Consider the following 18,437-nt stretch of genomic DNA (forward strand, 5'->3'; position numbering starts at 1 on the left):
AAAGACAATGATCTTGCCTTTCATTTTCACTGTGTATTTACTGTGTACTGCAACTGTGTATTGCAACTGGCATTGTAATTCATGTTTTGATTACTAGTAAACAACGGCAAGGTAACTTAGATGTGTGCTTAAGGACTTGCCTGATCCAGGGTTGAAGGTGAACATGTGTTTCAGTAAATACAAACAGTCTAGATGATAAATATTTTAATATATTGGTGAAGGCCTGGTGCTGCAGCATGGAGAAAAAAATATGAAAAATGTGGGTATCTTTAGACAAAGTTAGCTAGTTAACAAGGAAAAGCTAAAAGAACAGTTACTGATTTAAAATGTAAGTATAATTTTTTCACTTTTACCTACCTTTCATTTTTCTTACAGCTTTGAATAAAAATTTTTACATTCTTTGTTGTCATGCATGTTTGGACACTGGCTGAACAGTAGGGGTGGAGCTGTAGTAATAATAAAAGGCAACTGGAAAATCAATAATACAATGCAGCACAGCTTAGATCTCCAAACTGCAAATCATTGGTTTGATCCCATGAGGTGGAAAGTGGCGCCTGTGAGATACAAGGTCCTTTCTGCTTGCAGAAACTTAATACACTCTTTAGTCTTGAAAGGGCTTTTGGCACCTGATGAGGGTTAGTCTTCTCACGCCTTGAGATGCTCTCGTCTGTCTAGGCATTTTCAGTGCACTGATACAGATCTAATATAGGAGGCAGCTGAGAAGTGATCATTTGGCAGAATTAACTGACCAAAGATTAGAGCCAAAATGAATTATTGATGAGGAAGCACTGTATTTTCACTTTTTTGTTGTATTTGCCTAGGTTGAATTTTCTGTATAGGTCAGGAATGATTTAATAATGCTTAATAATGATTTAATAATGATTTAATGCTTCTGAAATTACCTTTAACAAAAGAAGAGATTAGTGCCTTTTCTATGGGAAGGTGAAATAGGGAGTCTGGATTTTGCCTGTATGGTTGTTGCTGGTCCCCTGGAACAGATGGTATATTAAAAACTCAAGGTGTAAACACTTAGGTTAAAGAGTAGGAGAAATGACAGCTTATTTTTCTCTTCTCTTTCAAAAAAGAAAGGTGGGTTGGGACGACAGGAGACTAATTTTTCTGTGACAAAATACTTGTTTTCTGTAGCACAGGTCTCTGTCCTTCTGGGTATTTTGGCTTATTAAATCAAACATATTGAAAATGGCTCTCTTTACCTTCTTCTTATTTTCTCTCTCTTTTTGCACTCCCCCTCCACTCCCCAGTGTGAATAGTATCAACCTGTTGGCAAGGTTCGTAACATCCAGATACTCCTTCTCTGCTTTTCCTGTTAAAGCCAGGCTGTCACCAGATGACTTCTGCTGTGTCTTTCCCTGCTGCATATGGAAAATATCTCCTCATAGTTCTTCCTTCAGCTGAGGCTGCTTGTCTGTTCCTTTATTCTTTGTTTGCTTAAATACAGCCTCATTTTAATCCCTAGCCTTGCTTTCTTGGAGAACCTTTCTAGACCTTATAAATCATCTTTTTGTTCCTATCAGATTACCTTGTTTTCACTCTGTTTTAATTCCTTGTCTGATAGTGAAAACACAATTCTAATAATCCAGCAGTAATTAAATTAATACTAAATCTTTTTTCTTTCTGGAATAAAACTAAAAAAAAAAAACCAACCAAAAAACAACCAAAGAAAAAACCCCAAACACCCTTTTCTTCCATCACTTCTCCACTGTCAGTTTATTTTATCCTTTCCAGCTACAGGCATTCAGTTCATAGAAGTGTTCCTCTTTTCCTCATTTTAGGGTTTAACATGCTGGTTTTGATGGAGGTGTGTTGATAATCAGCTCTTGCCATTTCACTGTGCTGTCAAGATAGATGCTGTTCTCCAGCTCACAGTTAATTATGGCTGTAGTAGGCCAAGTGTGAATAGTAATCATCCTATTCATGGTTGCTGTTCGTGGGAGTTTCTGAGACACTCGATTAAGGAGGACCCAGGGATGAAGACTAAACGTTGATGCTCTAGTAACTGTTACATTTAGAGGAAAAGTTTCCCCTGCCTAAGAGTAATGCTGGAAACTTGAGTTAAAATGTGTCATATCAATCTGTATAAGGTTAAGTACGTGTATAAAATTTCTCAAGGTTGCTCACAGCCAGAAATGAGAAGGTATGGGCTATATACCATGAGTTCTTTTTTCAGCAGAAGGGTTTGCAAACAGAAATAACTCCTGCAATAATTGGAAATCTGGCCATTCAAGATAGATGCAGTAAGAAGCATAAGTATCAAGTGGCTGTAAAATGATTGCTCTTTAAAGGCTTCCTTTGGAAAAATGTAAAATGAGCCAACATCTTCATTAAAAACACTTGTAATCTTTCCCTTGTTTACTTAAACCCCAGGAAGGAGTCAACAACCTGGATTGAAGACATGCTTTGCTCCTTGCAAACATACTATCTCACAATGATATTTTCCCCATAGAAACTCTCTTTGGAAGATAATTGTGCTTTAAAAAAAACCTCCAAGAATGAAGATCTGCACTTGGCTATTTTTTGTCCTGATGTTGTAATGTGTAAACTTACTATAAAAGGGCATGTGTTGCAAAGATAGCTTTGTGTATTTCTGACAACACTGCGTAAAACCTTTTTCATACAGTCAGTCTGCATGCCCATTTTTTTTTTTGGTCTTCCATGTAACTGCAACAAAAGCAAAAAATGAAATGGGATTGCAAAATGCAAACAAACAAACAATCCCCTCATCCCCCATACCCAAACAGGAGAATTTACTACAGGACTTAATAATTTATTAAATACAAAGAGACCAAAAAGCAGTCAAAAATAATTTCAAGTTGATGGTGAAAACCTGTGGAAATTGATGCATAAAGTTCAGACTGTAATGGTGTACTTGTATTGTTTCCACGCACGGAGGCTTGTCAAACGTTTTTGTCTCCAAGACAGAATGTCTGCGTGTGAACTGTCTTTTGGGAATGGTTCCTGGACCCTTCTATCTGCCAGGCGATGCCTGGGAACTGGCCTGCAAGAATGCTAATTGGCACAGACCAGATTTTTGTCAGGCAATGCCCTAATATTTTGCTAGCGTGGGTGGTGGCTTTCAACGCCCCAAAATGCTTGGAGTGTTTTAGCAGTTTTAGTATAGATGCAATCTCAGTTTTCAAAAAGAAAAAGAAAAGAAGAAAAAATGATTTTGTGAATGGCTAAAGATATATTATATAGTTCTGATACTAAAACATGTGAAATGGTAACTGTATTCATAACACTGTACTTCTAAGTGGAAAATATCTTAAGTATTGTGTAAAGCATCTTAAACAGTTGGTGGTAGTTAAACTAGGAGTAGCACTGGTTTTAGTAGGTGCTTACAAAATATCTGTGTTTAGGATCTATGGCTGTAATCTTGGATTTGAACCTGTAATCTCTTCCAGGATGACAGATTCTTGATTTTTTTTTTTTTTTTTTAAATTTTTTTTTTTTTTTTTGAATGCTGTTAGCATAGTCTGCAGGATCAGGACACCAGTTGGTGGTGTGCTTTTGTTTTTATTTTACAGACACAAACTCCAAGTCCTATGGTGGAGTGAGAAATGAGACATGGTTATTTCTTTGAACAGTAATTGCAAAATGCAGATGAGATGCTCTATGGAGTGCTATGCATGCCACAGAGATGCTACAGAATGTAATTCTAAACCTGTTTCTGTAGGGCTTTCAAAGACAGCTGATCCTTCACTTTCACTCTGTTACTTTAAAATTGGGTAACAAAGATAAATACTTTGCCATCAGAGAGTGACTGTTAGACGGGACAGTTACCCGGGGTGCAAGTTGAACTCTTGAATCTGTGCAGTGCCAGCTTGAACTTAGCTGACTTCAAGGATTTATCTGGAGGCATCAGCGTGCCAACAGGTGGAGTGCACCAAATGCATGGACCCTGCTTGCTCCTGCCCTGTGTAAATTGTTTTTAGCTCCATCCTGGGACATGGAAGGAAACAGCAGAGGCTTTTACAGACGGTGCCATGAGTGATCCAGCGTGCAGACTCAGCCGTTCACACAAAATCTCTCCAGCAGCTCGCAGTGCCCCTGCCAGTTGCTAGGTGCAGATCCAGGCAGGCTTTTCTGTTTTGACTGGAGAATCCACTCACATTGCCAGGATTTTCGGATTAGTTTTCTCATACGGTCTGGCAGTTAGTACTTTACAGCCACCAGAACAGAGAAGACTTGAGCAGGAATCTTCAGTCCCCAAACCAAATGATGCTGCTGGCTCATGGGCATGAAAAAGCCAAGAGAGCGGCACATCTAAGCGAAAGACAAACAATAATCTACACAGTTTCAGGACGTGTTCAAGACAATGCTGGTTATTTTTTGTGCATGGATTACATGCACCAAATAAGTAGCAATTTTCATCCTGTAGCTTCTTGAGAATCAGAGGCTGGTTTGTATCTTGCCCTGAAGAGTTTATGGTGTAATTTCAGGGAAAACACAGTAAGAGAATGCTTAATTCATGTTGTGATGATGAGACTGCACAAAATAATTCATGTAGTTGGCCTGAGTTTTAACTTAAGTAAAAGGGGGGAAAATACTACTATAGAAGAAGGAATTCCAGGAGTTGGGTGCTGGTATGTGTGGGGAAGCGAGCAAGACTCCAGAGATTTCAGAGGTTACATGGTGCACCGCAGAGAAGGTGGCAGTTTTGACTATACCCTTCCAGTGTTTGTACCTGTTTTTGTTTTACTCTGTTATTTAGAAACTCTTTCCAGTGAAAGAACACGTAGTTAATAAATCTTTGATCCCAGCTGATAAGGTAAGTTTTACTATTCTAATCTGTTTCCTTCCTTATTTTTTACTTCACATATGCTTTAAGGTGTCAAGAGGTGAGCTCTGTTGCAGTTCGGTTTGCCTTCTCCCTGCTCTGTTAAGGGCTCATGCAGCTTGTGAATGTAGCAAGAACCAAAGGGAGTTAGGTTGGATTGGGGCAGGAGGGGAAATATGAATTGTAATTCTGCTCTGCAGACCCTTTCTGGTCTGCAGTTGCCTTTCAGCAGCTCTTAGCTTACTGCCCTCTCCATCGTGGATGAAGATATCAATACTATACCTAAACCCAGATTCCTGCAATACCTTTCTGAGGCCATCATCTAACTCACCAGGTGCATCTCTTTTTCATTACCCTTTTCTTCAGTCCTCCAGACAGTTTTCAGTCCTCTTTGCAGTGCTTGTATTCATGGTACTTGTAAGTTATGATTTCTACTTTTTTTTTTTTTTGGAAGTGGGGCAATACACTGTGTTGGATACACAACAGAAACCTAGATCTGTTGATAGACATCATTCCCTGGTTTGCTGATTCCTGTAATTATTTCACAGAGAACGTTCAAAGAATTGTTATAGCTTCAACTAATCATTACTTACTTTTGTCTTATTGACTTTTTGTTTTCTCCCAACGTGCTTTTTTCAATCATCATTTTGATGACAATCTGAAGTTAGTCATTGGACAGTGATTACCAGAAGTACTGGTTTTTGAAGTTTTGTGCTATATTTTGGTGTTTTGTTCCCCAACCTGTCCCTGTCCCCCCGCTTTTTTTTTGGGGGGGGGGAGGGGGGGAGGGGGCATGTGTCATCTTTTGTAGTTTACTGGCTCAGTGAATTATCATGACTCACTTGTTATAATTTTGTTGTTCTTGGTAACATACTCTGCACAGAGTAATGTGTATCTGTTAGTTTGTATACATCCTGTAACTTACCTGTAATCGTCTGTATAGTTGTAAGGCTTCTACAGTATCCTAATTGTTTCTATGTCTTTGTTTTGCTAACTGCAGTTTATAACGATCTGGTTTTATAACAATCACGTTGTACCTTAGAAACTTCAGTTTCTTCACCTTTTTGCTCATTAAGTAATTCATTCCTACCAATTTAATTTCTTTTCATTGATTTTAAAATCAGAAATATCTTTATTTTCATGCTCTACTAGGCTGACTCCTCTCATTCATATTACATTTTTTTCTGTCTTTCCCAGAGCCTTAATGGAATTTATGTATTTTGAAATTGAGTTCCAGCAGTTTCAGTCTTTATAATACATTTTTGCCCATTCTTTACATTTGAACTGTTACGCGAAATCTTGAATGATACTGGGGGGGTTCAGGAATAATGGAAATGTTTCTGTGTCTTCTGGTGGCTTTCATATAGCATGAGGAAACAAATAGTTTTTGAAAACTAAACCTCCCTTCCTCCCTAAGTGAATTTTTTGTTAAAGTTCTTAGTACTGCTAGCATACGCTTCTGTATGAACATTCTGTATGAACATTTGCTTTTTTTTTTTTTTTTTTTTTGGTGCTAAAATTTATTTAGACATCCTGTCTTGTTTACAGGAAATGATACATGGTTTTCTGTCATGAGGTGATAAATAGTTCAGTGGATATCTCATGTCCTGAAAAAATAGACACAAAGTGAATGTTTTTTTATTCACAGCTCCACCATCTGTCTTTTTACAGTTCTTTTTTACTCTGTGAATATTTATGCTGTTTTTGCTTTGTGATCAGGGCTATCATTGTTGTCCAAAAACTGCAAAGAAGTTGTATTTCCTTTTCAGTTTTTCCATATGTAGCCATTATTCTGAGGATGGAAGAACTTTTGTTGCATTTGACGCATTTCCATTAACTTGCTTTTAGGTGCTCTGGCTAGCTGTATCTTTTATTGATTAGGAAATAAAAGGGAAGGCACAGATGTGGATTTAGATGCATTCCCCTCCTTTCTTCTCCTCACCATCCACAGGTGGAGCTTTTGGTCATTCTGAGGGCACTGATTTCTAATAGCAATTTTGGTGCCCTCTTTCTCCTTAGCCAAGATGTGCTTCAGTGGTACTTCAAGAAAGATGAAAACTCTACCAGGTCTTGGCAGGTTCAGTCCAAGAGGTAATACATTCTTCTTGATGTTCAGGAAGGTTGCTAGTTATGCCTGTGATGTCCTTGCTCCTCTCCTGCCCCAAACCGACCTCTGTGGTTTTCTTACTTTCTGCCTGTCTCAGTATTTCTAGTATTATTTGTATTACCCTTTTTCTCTATGAAGTAAACCTCTTTGCTTTCAGTCTTAGCCACACAGGTAATCTGCTGAGGAAGGAACTTCTTTTTTTCTGTTCACTGCATCAAAGTGTTTTTTTCCCCCCTTTCCTATTTCCATTTTTTTAAAAGAACAAGAAGCTAGGCATGGTGACATGTAAATCCTTTTTGAAATTCCTAATTCGCTGATTTGACAGTGTTCAGAGAAGACAAGAGCTATGTTCATGGTGAACCTGCAGAGCTGGTTTGTGCCCTACATAATGTTTGGCACATCTCTGAGAGATACAGAAGGAATTGCATTTTCTAACCTCTCTTTGCCTCCTCTGTCTCCGGAGGATTCACTGCTTACGTAGAAACCAAAATGTTTGCTGGAGGAGGATTCTGAGTGTTCTATTCTGCAGGCTGAATGATGAAGAAAGGTTATGAATCCAGGAGGAAGCTAGTTTAGCTAATTCTGTTTTCTGATTGTGTCCATACAGATTTTATATTGCTTTGTAATTAAAATTGGATCTGCTTCTACAATTTATTGTTTTTCTCATTTTGAACTATTTAGCCTTTCCCATGCATTCCTGAAATAGAACAGCCAAATGTATGCTTAAAAAAGGAGGGAAATAAAAGGGAAAGTATTGTCCTCCCAAAGGTGCACTGGGATTCCTGTAGCAGTATTTCTTTGCAGAAATATCATGAGCTGAGTTTTCTTGCTGAGAGGTTTCTGCTTTATGAACAAGATAATTGTATATTTCTGTTCAAAGTAAACATCATTCTGACACGTTTCATGACCGCAAGATATTTTATGCACTCACTGGAATAAACAACGCACAAGGATGTCTCAAGCACTTTGTCAATGGATAATGCTGTGCCTGCTTTTACACATCTTTCAGCTAAATCAGAGATCAAAACTGAACTCCAGCACTTGAGGGCATGTGGGGAGGATTTTTGACACTCTGGAGGAAAGCGAATCTATAATGCCTTAATGACTGCTCCTTCATCTATGCAGATTCACTTTAACTGGTGCCAGATCTGCTACAATATTAATGGCCCAAATGTAACAGAGCGCATGCTGGTAGTCTAATTTTGTTCTTTATGTAGGGAGACCACAAATGGTGAAGACTGCATATAAGGATGTGAACTATGACTACAAATTTGGCACGTAACATGCTTTCTCTTAAGTGAATGAAAAATATTTAAAACTCTGATTTTGTGCACTGGGCACATCCCATGGCTTAGCTGGTGTCAGAAATTTTATTAAGCATATTCTGGAACAGTTCCCTGACAGTGAGACAATTAATAAAATGTTGCAAGATATAATGGTAAAGTTGTATATTGAGTGACTGCCTTCATCCCCAAGAGAATATGAGAGTGCCTAGAGGTACAAATTGCCTCTTACTTTCCATCCATCTTGGTCTGTGTGGTTTGGAGTTTTGGTGAAGTGTTTGGCAGTCAGAGCACAGAAGTAGTTGCTGAAAAATTAAACAGGGGTAATACAAATGTTTAGCTGGACTGAGCAGTAGTGGAGTTCAAGTTTACTGGTTTACAATATGGGTTTGAAAATGCCTCAATAGGGGCTGCAGTGACCCACGATCATAGTCAGGGCTGCTCCTGGGAAATGGGCTGGCTGATGCTGTCCAGTGCCTCAAGGAAATAAGAGATGCTTTCCATGACTTTTTGTGGTCACAGTGGGACCACTCATCCCCAAATGTCTATTTATAGTGTTCCTATGGGGCACACAGAGAGGTGTATATCTGGATTTTAAAAAGCTGCTGTTGGGAGAGAAGCTGTAATGGAAACCGTTGAATTTGCAGCACTTTATGAGTTCTGCAAGAATGACTACAAAATTCCCAGATCTGGGATAGAAACTCTAATGCTCTTGCCTTTGTACATGTAGATGCATTCATGTGGGAACATAATCCCTGAGATTCCTAAGCAGCATTTAGTTCCTCAGGTGACTGTGTGGGATGGAGTGTCTCACACTGAACTGGAACTTCTCTGCTGTGGAGCTCATGAATGAGAATGTGCTTTGCTATGTGTAGTGTGGAAAAACGAAATCTCATTCATATTTATTGTCTGTCTCCTGGGCCTCTCCTGCTTTGCAGAGAGAGGAGATGGAGCTTGCATTGATCACAGCATAGCTGTAACACTTCCCAGGTTTGCAGGGTCACTGTGTCCCTCCAAAGTGTTCTGGAGAGAAGTAGCCATCCAGGCTGCCTCTACATTGTTCCTACTCCAGACCTGGAGCGGATTGATTGACAAATGTCTTCTTCTGCTGGGTGGCTTGGACATTGTGTTCCAGAGGGATGTTAAGCATTAAACTTTCCCGTATCTTGTGATTCTCACAAGCAGAGCTATGACCCTGTGCACGGCAGTGTTACTGCCGGACCTCGTACTCCAGATCTTCTGAAGCATTATGTTTTTCTATATTGTTTACAAGATAACCACTCAGGAGTACAAATAGAGAGCACAGCACAGGAAGCATTCAGAATTTCCAAAAATTACACCGTATGCCTTTCAGTGGCTTATAATTTTGCAAAGGCAGAAGCATGTTTCTTTCAGAGCCCATTGGTCTTCAGTGCTAGTGTTGTCACAGATTTTCAGTGTACGCTTTTCTGCTTTTTTGAAAAATGGACTGATAATTTTCCTCCATGCTAGTGATTTATTTTTCTCTACCATATTACCATTTTATTTTTGCAGGATTTGCCATTTTTAAATGATAAATATGTGTCTTACAAGTTTGGGTGACTTTCATTAAGAATGTCTGCTATTTCATTTCCGTAATTTAAAAAAACCACACCAAACAACTCAAACTCAGATGCTTCAGTTGTCTTAGTATATCTAATGAACGCAAGGACCTTAGAGCCAACATGCAAAAGGAAGCTTGACACAGTGAATGGAACATGTAGTGTGCATTTCCATGGGTGGTGATAGCAGTGTTTACTGTGTTATCACAGTAACATCTCAGAGCCTAAGGTATGAATAAGGACCCCATCTTGCTATGCAAACTCAAAGTAAGATACACTTGCTAGTCATGTCTGAGGACACGGACACCCAGTGGAGTAGTATGTTATATAAATAAAACAGCTTGCTGCCATGTAGATGAGAAGTCATACTTGAATCTGCATGTGCTCTTGGTTCATTGCAACCAGGAGTGAAAGCATAGCAGTCCGAAGATTTTTGCCAATACATTTTAATACGTTGCGGTTGGACAGTGTTCACCAAGGCAGGCAATAATCTATTAAATCTTCAAATGCAGCTGAGTTGTATTTTGTGCCCACATTCTTAAAATAAGACTGTTGCCTAGGTGGGCACAGGCAGACAAAGAAACAACAGCAGGCAGCATGATGTAGTGGTCTCTGCACACTGTCATCTTTGCCAAGAAAAGAGGGGTTTAGAAGGTTATAATGGAGTGTATTTTGTGGTCCCTCCATCTTGGAAGGCAATGTAGAGTTGCTTGTTTTGGAAGTTTAAGAAGTGGGCTGTGGGAGCTGAGAAGGGTAGGTGGTTGGTATCCTCTCTCACTCAGCTGGAGGGAGACAAGGAGGCATGACGGGATGGGGTCCTGATAGGCAGGGGTGAATTACAACTGGGAACAGAGAGATGAAGGGTAGCAGGTGGAAATGACACAATTGCTGGAGGGATGCACAAAGGGATATGCTGAAGCAGTACACCAGGGAAAACATCTTTGCATCATTATTTGGAAAGCTACCAGCGGAGCAAAATGGCATTTGGCAGGCCAGAGGATATGATATTGGGATAATCATAAAACATAATCACGAAATGATGGTAATGAAATAATGTCTTGTTTTATTATAGCCTTGTCTACTTAGGGGTTAGGAGGAGTAATGATTATTTGTGATAAGAATATGATTTTTGGAGACAAAATAGGTGTGTGTTAGGAGAAGAGCAGCTTTGTCATACTTCAAAATTAACTGAGCAAGTAAAAGCTTCTTAAAAGCCTTCTTTGACAGGCCATGGGCTGCGAAGCTGGATGCACTATGTACTAGGTGTGCTTCCAAGAAGGTAATAAATGTCTGGACACCTAGCAGTAGAACCCCATTTTCAATTAATAAATGATATTTTAATACTTCTTTGTTTTGAATTTGGCATGGAGAATCCTGAATGACATGCTAGTACCCAGTTGTGTGCTGGCAGGGTCACAGTCTTCTGGATGAAACCATCTAGATTTAGACTTGCCCTGTTTTGGGATTTTCCATAATGTTATCTACAGACCTGAAAGGTGAGTCTCAACTCTGCTGACCTCTTCAATTTCTACAAAATTGCTGTACTTTTATTGAAAAGATTATGTGCACTCTGAGCTTGAGTGGTATGATTTTCAGTACAATAAGCAGCTTTTAATGCTTCAAAGAATATTACACTTCTTAACAATAAAAAACAGCTGGCATCTCTAACATGAAATTTTTAATGTGAAAAACTCAGAGGTTTTAACATTGCAGGGGGTAAAAGGTAACATCGTAGTAGAGTAAAAGTGCTGGTGAGCTGCTTATTGTCTTCTGGTGGTTTGCTGCTTTGGAGAAGAAAGTTGAGGCACTAGGGAAAGTGAAAATCCATTTAGAAAAAATAATGTAAATGTTTCGGTTGATTAGTATCAGGTATTTGACTAGATTAAATTGAATTAGACTACATTAGTTTACTAAACTAGAATAGTTAAAATTAGACAGGCTTTTGGCATGAGGCAACCAGCTTAAATGTTAGTGCTGAAAGACTGCAATGTGGGGAATGTCTGTTAGAAAATTAATAAGTTAAAGAACTTAAATACTTTTTAATGAACATTTTTCACAGTTGGCTTTTAAATGATTGTTTAATGTGATTAAGGATTGTGTGGTGAAGAATGCCAAAAGACTGTGACTGTTCTCAATTCCTGACCAAAAATGTGAAGGAAAACCGGTTACATGCTTATTCCATTATTCATGGACTACTCAGAGATATTAAGCTTAAGGTTTAATATGGCACACCTGAATTATGAAAGTGCTTTTCTTATTTGCACAGATTTCCCCTTACCTTTATTGGATAATCAGAAGTGAATGCAAGTGTACATAGTGCTATCCTTACTGGTGATGCCAGAGATGTAGGAGTGGGAAATGCAAATACATATACCTTCCATTACATCTAAATTTTAAAGTACTTAAAATGTTTTTTTCATCAATTATAACTAGGCTATCTGACAGATTACATGTTTGTTAACTGCAAAAAATGCATTGAACTAATGCCTTTGAATATGAAGGGACAGAATTTGGGGTACTTTAAAAGGCATTAGTGCCAGTTATGTTAGCATGTAACTAACTGGATGGATCTATGCTTGTTCAACTCCTGGCAGAATGGATTTGGAGGGAAGCTAGAAGTTATGTGTACTGCTTTACAGCTCATTTATCTTACTGTGGGAATAGGGTTATAATTTACATCAGCTTTAGGCAAAACTGTACCATGAATAATACATAAAGATTACACAATTTTTAAAAATTTATATTAAGGTGTGTACAACTTCTATTTGTTTAACCAGTTAGTGACATCAGTTGGAAACAGGTCTTTAATGCAAAACGTCATGCAGGAAATGGCTCAGTTTTCAGGTGTAAAGCACTTCAAAAACTCAGGTTGGGAAACAAAGACAGAAGATTGTATACAGAAATTTTATTTTGGAGAAATGGCTAGCTCTTCTTCAAAAAATCCTCCAATGTGCATTAAGGTGAGTGGAACCAACTGAGTGGTCCCAATGCAGTCAGTGGAATCAATACAGCTGAGGATATGTGGAAAGTACATGTGTTATACGTGAGTCACCTTTATTTCCTGAATCAATGCTTGCAACCTGGAACTGCACATGCACAGTACATAAAAACAGTTGCTCTGAAATACATGTGCTTTCTTATAATTTTGTTATGCTTACATTGACCAGGGTAATTTTCTTGCAGGCATGAGTTCATCTTGTTTTTTAAATGTACCGTAAGCAGTTTCCCAGCTTGCTCTGTTGAAGTTAATAGAGAAGAGGAGGGGTTTGGAATATTGTATCCAGCTCTGCTGGTATAGGCGTACTGACAGTCTTGGATTTTGGGCAAGAACATGTCACAGCTGTTACCTTCAGTACTGTTTTTCCAAGAGACTGAAGATACACTACCAAAATCACATGAACATCACCATCAGCTTTGAAAGTTAATTTTATGTAACAATTCTGAGGTTTTGTCAGACCAAATAAATAATTTGTATGAGGCTGTGTAGTTCTCATGACGACAGTGTTTTGCAAACACTCAGAATGCTGAGGTTGTTTGCTTTATGTACTATATTAAAGCTGATTTTATGCCTGATGCAAAGAGTAAATGAACTGGAGTTTGCTGTGGTGATATTGTTAGGTCTATCCATGATTTTTGGGTTGCAATCAAGGAAAAAAGGAAAAGTTACAAACCATCCTATTGTCATAAGAAGCCACTAATCCATGTTCTGCTTCATTTTTTCTGCACAATATGTTAAGTATTAGATAATGTAATGCCTAGTGGAATCTAAAATTTGACATGTTTAATGGTGCCAAATAAAAAAAACTTTCCAAAATGACAAACTTTATAAAAGTTGACTTCTTTGTAATAGTATTTCTTTATCCATTATTTACAGCAATAGCTTTTCCTTGAACAATCATACAGATTGTTCAACTTCAGAAACTGATGAGGAGAACTGAAGAAAGCAAGCTTTTTTCCTCTTTAGCACTGTGAATGAATTGATAACAAAAAGATACAAGTTCAGAAACATACATGAATACAGTATGTATACAGTCCGTATCTCCAACTGTACATATTGCTTCCCTTTATTTTGGTAAATTGTTCTTACATCTAAAATACTTAAGTCACTTGCTGGATTCCCTTCCAATCCATAGTTTAGTTTTAAATAGTAGACATTTATTTTATTTACTTTTCAGTTGAATTCTAGTGCCCATCCCATTAGAAAAGGACAGAAATGGGCTGAACTCACGCTTGGCAATACTTAATTGCTTAAATAATTATGTATGTGTACTGAATACAATGGCATGGTTATGTTGGATAACATTTTCAAGGATTATCAACTAAAGACAATTAATTTAAAGAAAAAAGTGCAAATATTAAAATGGAATTATTTATTTTGCATGTCAGTAGTTTCCTGGCTGCTATTGTAAATCCAGCATACTTGTGCAGCGGTTTTCAATGCCCACAATGCATTGTGGGCATCAGTGCTAGTTTGGCTTCAGGTTTTACTGGCAAAAATAAGCAAGAAAAAAATCCTGACTAGTTTGGAGCTGAAGATCCTTACCTGCTACTGTAAAGTGTGCCTGACGAGGCATTTTTCTAAACGTTTTCACCTTTGCAGTTTATCTTGTGAGCTGAATTCTGCCTCTAAATGCAAACTTCAGCTTGTCACTTGTTGCACAGCATGGAGTAAGTCAGGGCTGCAAACTGCTGGGCTCATGTACTGACCGTGCCGCTGTATTGCTTTCTGTTCCTGGGCAGTCCTGCCGCTGGTCTGTCTGAAAGTTAATTATCAATTTAAAGGGAATTTACAAGGCTCTTTGTTGTTTCTTAAAATCATTGTGCTTAGGAGAAGACAAATATAAAGGTCTCAAATATTCACATTTACTGAAATAGATTTTTTCAGTGTAGGTAATTTTTCTTTGCAGAAGGGCCACAAATGTGTCAGTCCTTACTTTGTATTATTTCCTTTTTATCACACCAAAGTGATGTTTGAAAGCATTTTGCAGGAAAGAGACAGCAATAGGTTGAAAACTCCTTACAGCAATAAAAAATGTTCTGAGAATAGGACATCAGTGTTTCTGGAGATACAAGTCTTACTCTGCTTATGAACTACCTGGTAAGAATCAAGCCCATTAAGGATATGAATTCTTATAATTATTTTAAGAGCAGATACCTAGCTTCTGCCATTTTCATAAGCCTGATTTATCCTGCATGAAACAGCTATGTAAAGTGTATTATTTAGATGGGAGGCTGTAAACACACATATTTCAATTGAAGAGAGGGAAATTTGGGGCCACGCAGTCTGTCATGAAACATAATTTATAGGAGGGATTATTATGAAGGTTTTTCTGATTCCTGCTGAGTGCTTCACTGAATGCTACATAATAATACTAAAGATTGAATTACGGTTCACAGAGGATGTCCTTGTGTCAGCAAAGGTTTTTAGGTAAATGGGAGTGAGTGCATTTTCTTAGTTAGCTGTAAAAACATGTATTTATTTGTTTATTTGTGCATTTGTTTGTTTTTAATATCGTTTATTTATTTATATATTTATTTATTTATTTTAAAGAAGGCATGTGTGCCTGAGAGGAGAAAAACAGAAGCAGCATCTGCATCACTTGTGGAGAATTTTTTATTTTGAATGGAACTCACCTTATTTTGGGGAAGAAATCCTTCATCAAGCAGTGTTACACTGCATTACCCACATCCTAGGTGTACGGCAGTTCTGCGCTGAGGTGTCCCTCAGCCAAATGTGGGAAGGACCTGTATTTTACTGTAATTCTTTTTTTTTATGTTTGAGCTTTTTTTTTTTTTTTTTTTTTTTAGTACATGCTTTTAGTTAATTTAGGGGTAGTATATTCAGATTGTCCTGAAAATCCCTGAAGGCTAGAAGCTGATATCATCATCATCAGAAATTCTCAGCTCATTTGACTCCAGAACCATCTGGTAGTTTAAAAAGGAAACCTTCCCTGCCAATTATCTTTTGATGTGTGACTCGGGCCTCAGACATTTGACATCTCTGGTCTTGAATCAGTTCTCCCTATCTGCGGTATTGCTGGGCAGTGTTTCAGAGAGCATTTTCATCTCTTTACGCACACCCCCACACCCGCTCTTTACATGGAAGTCTTGCCTGCTGGGATGGGAGGCAGGACCCAGCTTCTGCCGGGGCTGAAGTTTTGAGTGGTGTCCTGTTAAGAATAGGAGCCTCGGCATTGCTGCAAGCGCTGCGCATGTCCCTTTGTGCCCCAGCACAGTGCGGTGTCTCAAAGCTGCTGTTTGGGAGATGCTGCTGTTTAGACAGGCAGTAAGCAGGCAACTCTTCTGCTTGCGCAGCCCTCTGCAGGTGCAGGTGGGAAGGGGGATGAGGAGTGGCATCTGCTGGAAGGGTGACAGTGGTGGCCTCTGGCTGTGCCACCCCTTGGTGGCCTCTGCTACGGCTGCTTCGTTGCCTTGAGGCAGGGGAGGGCGCTTTGTTTTGGAGAAGGATGGGGTCGATTAGGAATGGTGCTGAGGGGTTCTGTGGGATAGGGATAATTGGCTGCACAGGTGTAGTAGGCAATGGGGGGGTGTCCATGGGGGGAGGTTCGTTTGTGGTTGGGGCTCCCGTATCTTGCTGGGTATAGGTCCATGGGGTGAGCAGCTGGGACCCCAAGGACTTGCTTTGTTGCTGCCGCACATGCAAAGAACAAGGGCAAGTTGGTAGTTTTTTTGCGTAGAAACCTTTGAGCTGTCTCTGACTCCTTCCTCTTTATGTGTTTCCTTATCAGCTTCATTGTATTGACTCTTTGGGACTACGAAATGCTGTGCATAAAGGTTTTAGTCCCATTTATGCCATTTCTGACATTTCAAGCTGGCAGCAGTCCAGCTACAAAGTACAAACTTAATGTATTTCCATTCTGGTCACAATAGTGTGTCTCAAGGTGTAGTGGTAGCTTGGACATTAAGAGCTGTTTACATTTTTATTGTATATCTTGCAAGTTTTTCCACTCCAGTGTCAGTACTGTGTCTGGGGGATATATTTAGAGTATAAATGGGTCTTTACAGATGGGACAGTCCCATTGGTTTAAGCCATACTGAATGCTTGAAACTTAACATGGTACAGGTGAAATTCAGCGAGTCTAAACTGGGCGTTTACCTCTCTGCTTTGTGAATAATTCTTGGGCCAGATCTTACTGACTCTTGTTATATTAATCTCAGTTCTCTAATTTATTCCTAACTTGTATCATTTAGTAATCCAGAGGCATTTGCTTCTAGGCTTTTCCATTTTTTGGATACTCTCAGTTGTTGGTCTTTTTTAATTGCATACTGAATCTATCTTCACAAAAAGCAAAATATTCCCATTCATGTGATATTGCAAGATCTGTATATTCCATTACAGTCAGTCTGTGGATAAAGAATCAAATCTTCAAGAATGCTTCCCGGGATGCCTTGGTTTGTGGTTGTTCAGAGTTTGACTTGTTTGGTTTAGTTTGTGGTGGTGTTTTTGTTTTTTTTTTTTTTTTTGTTTGGTTTTTTTTTTTACTTTTGCTTATGATTTAGTTTCAGAGTGCCTCAGAGACCTTGAATACCTTTGTAGCCTTGAACACGATTGAGCCTAATACTCTAGCTTCTGTGTTTCTGAAAATCAGCAAATGAATAGGTAAATAGTATTCCACAGTATAATGAAATTGACTGAGCAAATCTGTTGTGGTCTGTTTCTTTAATAGATTTTTACTGTTTGCCATCAGAAATTGAAGGGATCTTCAGTATTCACAGTTACAGTATATTGAGAGACCAGAGGGAAGCTAGAGTGGCTTTTTTTTCTGCTGGCCCAGCTGTGGGTGAATGAAATATTTAACCGCTTCTCTAGAACCAAGCTCAAAAGCTTGTTTCATTCTTCTGTGAGAGCATTTTATTTGTAGCATGCACTATTTGTTAATTAAGATAGAATTTGAATAAATTATCAAAATGCTGATTTTGCTGTGCTTAAAGCTGTGCTGGTTTTGAAGGTCAGGAGCAATAATCTGTTTTGACTGATGTTTCTGATTAAAAAAAACTTATTTAAATATTTATATATTTGCTTTTATTTAAAATTTAACAACAACCTCCCTCTTTTCTGCAAGCTTTATTAGAGAGGAATGATCAGGACTCCAGGTATACATTTATTATGAGGAGAAAATGTGTCTGAACAAAAGGCTGAATGGTGGTTTATATTTAACCACCTCTGATGTTAATTTTGGTGGAGTTAGTTTATTCTGTAACAGGTTTTTTCACTGGTAGCTGACAAACCTCTGTTCTTTCAATTTATGGGATTTATATAGGTTGTTAGAGAAACTGCTTGACCTCTGGATTTTTGAAGTGTGAAAACTTTCTTTGGAACATACTTTCTTCTGTGATGCAGCTATGACAAAATACTAAGTTGCAACTGCTGCATGATAACAGTGGCCTTTCTGTATTGGATACTATACTAATAGTTTATCATTATATAAGTGTGTGTGTATGTGTGTCTGTATAGTATTGGTTTATTATTATGATTATTGATCTATGTATACCAGGAGAGGTTCCAGATACATGGAGCAGATGAAGTAGAAATATAGAGCTATCGGGTGCCAAGTTTGCTATGTGCTGTGGATTTCGCACAGCTGGTGGAGCTTAGGTCAGAATGTCTAATGGTAATGCTATTTCTTTCTTCCTCATTGCTTATCTGA

At 38.5% G+C, this 18,437-nt stretch overlaps 1 protein-coding gene across 2 annotated transcripts in view; it reads left to right on the forward strand.

The window, feature by feature from the left end:
* FRMD3 (FERM domain containing 3) overlaps positions 1 to 18,437 on the forward strand; it is a 149,245-nt gene that overhangs the window by 7,881 nt on the left and 122,927 nt on the right. The window contains exon 2 of one of the 2 annotated variants that reach the window (XM_049795032.1): positions 1,263 to 1,289. The exons of the other annotated variant lie outside the window; for it this stretch is intronic. The gene's annotated coding sequence lies outside the window, so the exon portion shown is untranslated. The remainder of the gene's footprint in view (positions 1 to 1,262; positions 1,290 to 18,437) is intronic. 2 annotated transcript variants of the gene reach the window in all.

Source organism: Accipiter gentilis, chromosome Z, assembly GCF_929443795.1.
Source record: "Accipiter gentilis chromosome Z, bAccGen1.1, whole genome shotgun sequence".
Classification (NCBI taxonomy): Eukaryota; Metazoa; Chordata; class Aves; order Accipitriformes; family Accipitridae; genus Astur; species Astur gentilis.